This window comes from Pelophylax lessonae (genome assembly GCF_965119305.1).
Source record: "Pelophylax lessonae genome assembly, chromosome: 4".
NCBI lineage: Eukaryota > Metazoa > Chordata > Amphibia > Anura > Ranidae > Pelophylax > Pelophylax lessonae.
Window position 1 is genome coordinate 220,589,514 of NC_138771.1, and position 8,274 is coordinate 220,597,787.

The 8,274-nt window shown below is 41.2% G+C and overlaps 1 protein-coding gene across 4 annotated transcripts in view; it reads left to right on the top strand.

The window, feature by feature from the left end:
- Positions 1–8,274, top strand: part of CADPS2 (calcium dependent secretion activator 2) — a 1,183,693-nt gene that overhangs the window by 264,487 nt on the left and 910,932 nt on the right. The gene's annotated exons all lie outside the window — the stretch shown is intronic.

An 8,274-nucleotide genomic window follows, 5' to 3' on the forward strand; every position in this document is an offset into this window, starting at 1 on the left:
AAACGGTAGTTTATCAACACAGTTTAGGATGAGCAACAGGACGAGACAGGGCTGTCCGTCCTGTCATTAGAACCATTGCTGGCATCTATAAGGAATAATGTAGTGTAACAAAGGGTTACTTTTCATGTTACATATATTCATTTATTGGCAGGTTCAATATATTTACCCTTTCAGATTTGTGGATGAAGTACAATAATTAAGAACACACAGAAGTAATAAAAGTAATAAAATGATTTACTTAGCTTTGATTAAAGATGTAATACAGATGATAATACAGATAAGTTCAACTTCAAATTCAATCCAGGGAACCCCTCAACTTCTGAAGTCATCAGATAGTCCTGGAAACCGACAGTCTATAGCTCCAAGCACAATGCTTTGCCTTGGATGAGGTTCTAAAATTGTCTAAAGCGTGTATGTATTTATAATTGAAAAAGGCACCAATAAGCTGGTTTTATCCAGTTCTAACAAAATAATAGTGAACGGTCCCGAGACAATGTGACTGACGCACATACACCTACCTCCTGGAGAGTGTTCTTGATCTGGCCAACTGTTGTGAAGGGTGTTTTTTTCACCAGGGAAAGAATTCTTCGGTCATCCACCACAGTTGTTTTCTGTGGTCTTCCGGGTCTTTTGGTGTTGCTCAGCTCACCGGTTTGTTCGTTTTTTTTTTTTTTTTTTTTTTTTTTTTTTAAAGGATGTTCCAAACAGTTGATTTGGCCACACATAATGTTTTTGCTATCTGATGGGTTTGTTTTGTTTTTTTTCAGCCTAATGATGGCTTGCTTAACTGATAGTGACAGCTCTTTGGATCTCATATTAAGAGTTGACAGCAACAGATTCCAAATGCAAATGGCACACTTGAAATTAACTCTGGACCTTTTATCTGCTCCTTGTAAATGGGATAATGAGGGAATAACACACACACACACACCTGACCATGGAACAGCTGAGCAGCCAATTGTCCCATTGCTTTTGGTCCCTTAAAAAGTGGGAGGCACATATACAAACTGTTGTAATTTCTACACCTTTCACCTGATTTGGATGTAAATACCCTCAAATTAAAGCTGAACGTCTGCAGTTAAAGCACATCTTGTTTGTTTCATTTCAAATTCATTATAGAGCCAAAAAGATCAGAATTCTGTTGATGTCCCAATATTTATGGACCTAACTGTACATACAGTGCTTTGCGAAAGTATTCGGCCCCCTTGAACTTTTCGACCTTTTGCCACATTTCAGGCTTCAAACCTAAAGATATAAAACTGTAATTTTTTGTGAAGAATCAACAAGTGGGACACAATCATGAAGTGGAACAAAATTTATTGGATATTTCAAACTTTTTTAACAAATAAAAAACTGAAAAATTGGGCGTGCAAAATTATTCAGCCCCCTTAAGTTAATACTTTGTAGCGCCACCTTTTGCTGCGATTACAGCTGTAAGTCGCTTGGGGTATGTCTCTATCAGTTTTGCACATCGAGAGACTTAAATTTTTGCCCATTCCTCCTTGCAAAACAGCTCGAGCTCAGTGAGGTTGGATGGAGACCATTTGTGAACAGCAGTTTTCAGTTCTTTCCACAGATTCTCGATTGGATTCAGGTCTGGACTTTGACTAATGTTTATTTGTGAACCATTCCATTGTAGATTTTGCTTTATGTTTTGGATCATTGTCTTGTTGGAAGACAAATCTCCGTCCCAGTCTCAGGTCTTTTGCAGACTCCATCAGGTTTTCTTCCAGAATGGTCCTGTATTTGGCTCCATCCATCTTCCCATCAATTTTAACCATCTTCCCTGTCCCTGCTGAAGAAAAGCAGGCCCAAACCATGATGCTGCCACCACCATGTTTGACAGTGGGGATGGTGTGTTCAGGGTGATGCGCCGTGTTGCTTTTACGCCAAACATAACGTTTTGCATTGTTGCCAAAAAGTTCGATTTTGGTTTCATCTGACCAGAGCACCTTCTTCCACATGTTTGGTGTGTCTCCCAGGTGGCTTGTGGCAAACTTTAAACGACACTTTTTATGGATATCTTTAAGAAATGGCTTTCTTCTTGCCACTCTTCCATAAAGGCCAGATTTGTGCAGTATACGACTGATTGTTGTCCTATGGACAGAGTCTCCCACCTCAGCTGTAGATCTCTGCAGTTCATCCAGAGTGATCATGGGCCTCTTGGCTGCATCTCTGATCAGTCTTCTCCTGTATGAGCTGAAAGTTTAGAGGGACAGCCAGGTCTTCGTAGATTTGCAGTGGTCTGATACTCCCATTTCAATATTATCGCTTGCACAGTGCTCCTTGGGATGTTTAAAGCTTGGGAAATCTTTTTGTATCCAAATCCGGCTTTAAACTTCTCCACAACAGTATCTCGGACCTGCCTGGTGTGTTCCTTGTTCTTCATGATGCTGTCTGCGCTTTAAGCAGACCTTTGAGACGATCACAGTGCAGGTGCATTTATACAGAGACTTGATTACACACAGGTGGATTATATTTATCATCATTAGTCATTTAGGTCAACATTGGATCATTCAGAGATCCTGGGTATATGATACACACAAGGTTTACTAAGCCTTGTGTGTATCATATACCCATCATACGTTTTTACGATTTGAGTTGCAGCTCCCTCAACTATTTGGTTTACACCATTACACTGTGCATATTTATACATAATTATTGATTTTATTATATTTTATATTTCAAATCAAAATAGTTCACGTATTCTCCATCAACCCCTTTTTTGCATATTTAACCCATTATACAACACGTTTGCACCTTATCCAATAAGCGCAGGTACTTTGGCGCTTAACGCCATTCGTTTACTACATTCAGAGATCCTCACTAAACTTCTGGAGAGAGGTTGCTGCACTGAAAGTAAAGGGGCTGAATAATTTTGCACGCCCAATTTTTCAGTTTTTTATTTGTTAACAAAGTTTGAAATATCCAATAAATTTCGTTCCACTTCATGATTGTGTCCCACTTGTTGTTGATTCTTCACAAAAAATTACAGTTTTATATCTTAATGTTTGACGTCTGAAATGTGGCAAAAGGTCGCAAAGTTCAAGGGGGCCGAATACTTTCGCAAGGCACTGTACACACAGAAGTGACGACCTTATTAACTATCATAGTTAATAACCGCTAATACCAAGTAATCTGTAAATCAATTATGAATATAGACCCATACTAACCCGTACTACACCCCTTGATTTACAAGGAACTTAGGTCATAGACGTAATCTTCAGACTTGCATATAGGTAAAGCCTCAATAGTCGATGTTGTACATTTACTAATACAGACAAAAATAATCTTGACTATAATAAAAATTCCTAATGCTATTAAAATAAACCATGTAATGTACATAACCACTTGTTGCCCTAATTGACCAAGCCAAGGAAATATCCAATTTTTAGCGATAGAATGAAGTTTACTAACAGCTTTTCGAGCCTTTGTTAATTCTGACTCAATGTTTTCACTACTATCTGAAATATAGGAGCAACACTCATCCCAAATTAAGGCACATACCCCTCCTTTGGCAGCCAGAGTAAAATCTAGAGCAGCTCTGTTTTGTAGTACCACAAATCTCATTTGCCTATCCTCTTCTGTAAGAGCATCAATACTATCAAATGTTTTGTTGAATACATATTTAATGATTTTAGATATTCTCATCATTTGTACTGCCCTAGCCACTCCATACTGAGGAAGAATAATCATAGCCAATCTATCTCCTTCAGTGACATCCCACCCCTCGGGTATATCTTGTATTTGAGGAACCTATGCTCCTTTTCCAATTCTTTACCCTCCCAGGTGGATTATTTAAAATGAATACGGACTTTTGGAACTATATATGCAATATAGCGGCTCCCTGACCAATTTGATGGTAGCAATTTATAAGCATTCAAACCACATATAAAATAGAGTTGATAAGGCAACGGAGTACAAGTAGTTTGGTGAATCCAGTACTGCCAAAACATATCTGCTCGTGTTTGATTTTTAGACAAATTTACACAGCTAATAAGGACACTATCTTTGGCCACACACGTGTGTGTCATTTTTAAATGCAGATTCTCCTATGCGATATCAATCTACTTTGAAGTTAAATACTTCTCCTCTCCCCATCACTTGCACCATAGAGATATTATTCAAGTGATCTGTTACTATATAATCACAGCTACTATTTCCCATATCTATGGAAAATAAGTCATTGGGTCTTTGTGCACACAATACACCAGTGGCTTTACAGGATAGTTTTATAGAGTATTCCTCTGGGACAAAATTAGATGGTATATTTTTTGCATGAAGGATTAGTCAAGCTGTCCATAGCCCTATTCACTATTGATATTCTCCATGGATCGTCCAAAGGCAACCAGCTAATATTAACCGGTAGTCCATATAATGGTATGCCCTCAGGTGCAGCACGTGGTGTTTGCCCACATACCCAACAGTTTTTAACATGAAAAACATGAGCTGTTGCTTTCAGAGTCTCATGGAAAAAGTTTTTTCTGTGCTGTTCCACTGAAAACAAGGCTGGTCATCATCTGAAGCCATAGTAATGTCCTCATAGCAACAGCAACAATTTGTGGATAGGAACATAAATAGGTTGGTCTTCTAGTTCAATTATAAGTGAAGCTGGGGACCCGGGTCCCCAGGCCACAATTTCTCCCTTCCTTCCTTTAACTCTTCCACTCTCAGCTACTCTTGGGGCTACCCACACCTTGGTCCCCAATTGGGCAGAATACATTTTTCCTTGTACCCGCAGATGTTTTGGTATTATTATTATCTTTCCTATTTGTTGTCCTTTTTTTCAAACATCCTATTTCTAAAGGTACTATGGTAACACAATATTCTCCCAGTGCATCTTTTTTCACTTCTGTATCCCACTCACACCATTCAGTCAACTGAGAGTCTAGAATGAACTGCAAATCACATGTGGGATCTAACTGTAAAATGCCAGTGTTACTTATATGTGAGAATCAGGGCTAGGATTTAATTCCCCCTCACCCCCCTCCTACTTCCACTTCTTGGAGCATTGTAACTGGTATGGGTTGAGTTATGGGAATTGTTGGACCTTTAGTAGTTAGTCACTACCCATTCTCCTGCACTTTCAACACCTCTTCCCTACATTCGCTGCAAAGGAGTGCTCTGTCCTACCAATCTGTTGTTTAACATGTACACTGCTTCTTGTAACACCTTATCCCACTCGCTGAGTGTGTGTGTGTGTGGGTGTTAGCTTTCTTATTTTCTCTTTAAGAAAACCATTCATTCTCTCAATCAAACCTGCTGCTTGTGGATGATGGGGGATGTGAAACACCCAGTGTACACCATGGTCCTCCGCCCATTGTTTAACGGCTTGTCCCGTAAAATGTGTGCCATTGTCTGATTGGATTTCTTGAGGCACACCATAATGCTGTGTCAACAGTTGCATAAAGCCCCGTACACACGTACCGATTGTCGGCCGTAAATATCCTGCCGCCGACCGATCGGCCGATTGTAGGCTTGTTAGTATGATGCTTCCGACAGCGCATTTCCGGCCAAACAGAATCTGTCGTGCAGACTTTCAAATATTTGTTGGCCGTCACCAGAACGGCCGATTGTTCGCCAGTCAGTACAGATTTCGACCGACCGACAGCAGATTAGCAAGACTGGGCATGCTCCGAAAAGAAAAAAGACAAGGAAAGTTAACCATCACATGACATCACTTCTGCAGTCGGCTGTTGTTGGCAGACAAAATTCGTGTGCAGTCTTTTGCAGTTTTCAACAGACACGACAGCCCTGGACAAAAGACGGCCGATCGTTCGGCTGACGATCAGTACGTGTGTACGGGGCTTAAGTTTCAAGGTTGTCTTCTGATCAGCATGTTTAGTTACATAAACTTGCAAAAGTCCACTACATGTGTCCACAGCTGTGGCACAATATTTCATACCACCTTTTTTCTCCCGGCAGGGGATCTATGAAGTCTACTTGCCAGACTTGCTCTGGTTGCTGACCTCTGTAAATGTTTCCTGGCATGGGTGTCATTCAGGGCCATTTCTTTGCTTCTTGGCAGAGGGGGCACTGGGCAACAATGAATTTTGCCTGAGTTTAAGTTAGTGGTATGCCTTTGTGCTGGGCCAGTTGCCACGTGTTTTGTGCACCTCTGTGTCCAGATTGACTTTGTGCCCATTTTCCAAAGATTTCCAGAATAGTGTAATTCTCTTGGTTAGCAACAGACACTTGTGCTAGGTCATCAACTTTATCATTGTTAGGATCCCCACTATGGGCATTGACATGTCCGATTTTAATAATTCGATTGTGCCCTTCTTGCCACAGAAACTCCCAGACTTGAGGCCCACCCCACAGTTCTTTTCCATTTACTTGCCAGTTGTCTTGTTTCCATGCTCTGAGCCAAGTAGTCAGTCCTTTAAACACTGCCCAACTATCAGTATAGATGATCAAATCCCCTGGGATATCTTGCACCACCATATACACAGCCTGAAACTCAGCATATTGACTTGATCCACCCTGACCAATTTGATGGATCACAATTTCAGTTCCAGGCTGGAAAGCTGCTGTAGTCCATACTTAACCCTGAGGGGTGATTTTGGCTGATCCGTCTGTAAACCAAGCATTTGGTTCATCTTCATCAGACAGCTCAATGAAAGGAAGAGCTTCCTTAAAAGGCGATTCTCCCACTTGCATTGGAGGCAACTCAGGAACCTTTAATTCAAAGTCCAAGTGTCCAGCCAGTTGTTGTGATATCTGACTAGGATCTTGAGATGAGATGTTAGCCCTCTTACTTAAGTACAAGTTCCATTTCTGTATCATCGGTTTTTGTGCCACACTTGTATGAGCTTGAAAACCTTCTTGTCTCACCCACCCAGAAATTGGTAGGTCAGTCCTCACTGTCACTGACTGCTGCTTTGTTGTTGCTTTCACATGTTGTAAGGCAGTATAGGCAACCAGCAACTGCTTCTCCAAAGGGCTGTACTTTCTCTGTGCAGCAGTGAACTGTTTGGACCAGAATCCCAATGGTATCTTCCGATTCCCTCGGATTTGGGCCTTTCTGCCACAAGCCCCACGACATTCCATGTTCAGTTGCAGTCACATCTAGGATGAAAGGCTGATCTGGTTTCAAGGGGCCTAATGAGTGATGTGTTCTTACAGTCTCTTTGGCGGTGTCTAGTGCCAACTGCTGGTCCGGTCCCCATAAGAATACAGTCTTTTTCCGAGTAACATTGTAGATTGGCTGGAGAATCAGGCCTAAGTGAGGAATGAAAGGTCTCCAAAAGCCCAGTAAACCGAGTAAACTCTGAGCCTCTCACAATTTTGGGAGGCTTCAATGCAGCAATAGTCTAGTACAGGTTGTGGAATATTCTTGATGGGCCCAGACCAAATCATTCCTAGAAATTTGAAACTCATAGCTTGTCCTTGAATCTTTGTAGGGTTAATGGCCCATCCTCTCTTCTGCTTATGAGCCTGCACTCTAGTCAAGTCTTGTCTTACTTTTCCTTCTGTATTACCAGAGAGCATGATGATATCAATATAATGATAAAATTTACAGTCTGGTTTTGGTAACATAGCCAGATCACTGGCTACCAATCCATGGCAAATTGTAGGACTATGTAAATAGCCCAGAGGGACAACAGTGGCTGTATATGGTTCTCTCCCAGGTAAAAGCAAATTGATCATGTAATTCCTCATCAATAGCTATGGAGAAAAATGCGTTTGCTAAATCCAACACTGCATGCCATTCTCCATCGATTTGACAAATAGTCTTTACAAGTGATACCATATCTGGGACAGCAGCTGCAAGAGGTGGAGCCACTTTGTTTAACCCTCGATAATCTATGGTCATCCTATAAGTTCCATCTATCTTTTCTGTAAGAAAACCAGGTGAGTTAAAGGTGCTCACTGCAGGCCTAAATGCTCCTACATCCAGCAAGGCCTGTATTGTGTCAGTCGCTTCTTGGTGTCCTCCAGGTATGCGGTACTGCTTAAGATTGACAGGGTGTTTGGGCGGAGGAATGTACACTGGCATTCACTTGGCATGTCCCCTGATGATAGGTTTTACTGCAGACACAAAGAAAGAACGCACTGAGTTACCAAATGAAAACACACCTGCATCTGTTTGGATTGTCTGACCCCTCAAGATATTAATTCCCAGTATGTTATCAGGTAGCTCAGATATTAGAACTTGTGCCTTAAATATGGGGCCTTTTCCAATTTTTAATCTGCAGTACACCTTATGAGTCCATGTGTGTAGTCCTCCCAGCCCTTCAACTGCCACTAACCCTTTACTCTGAAGGTTTTTAC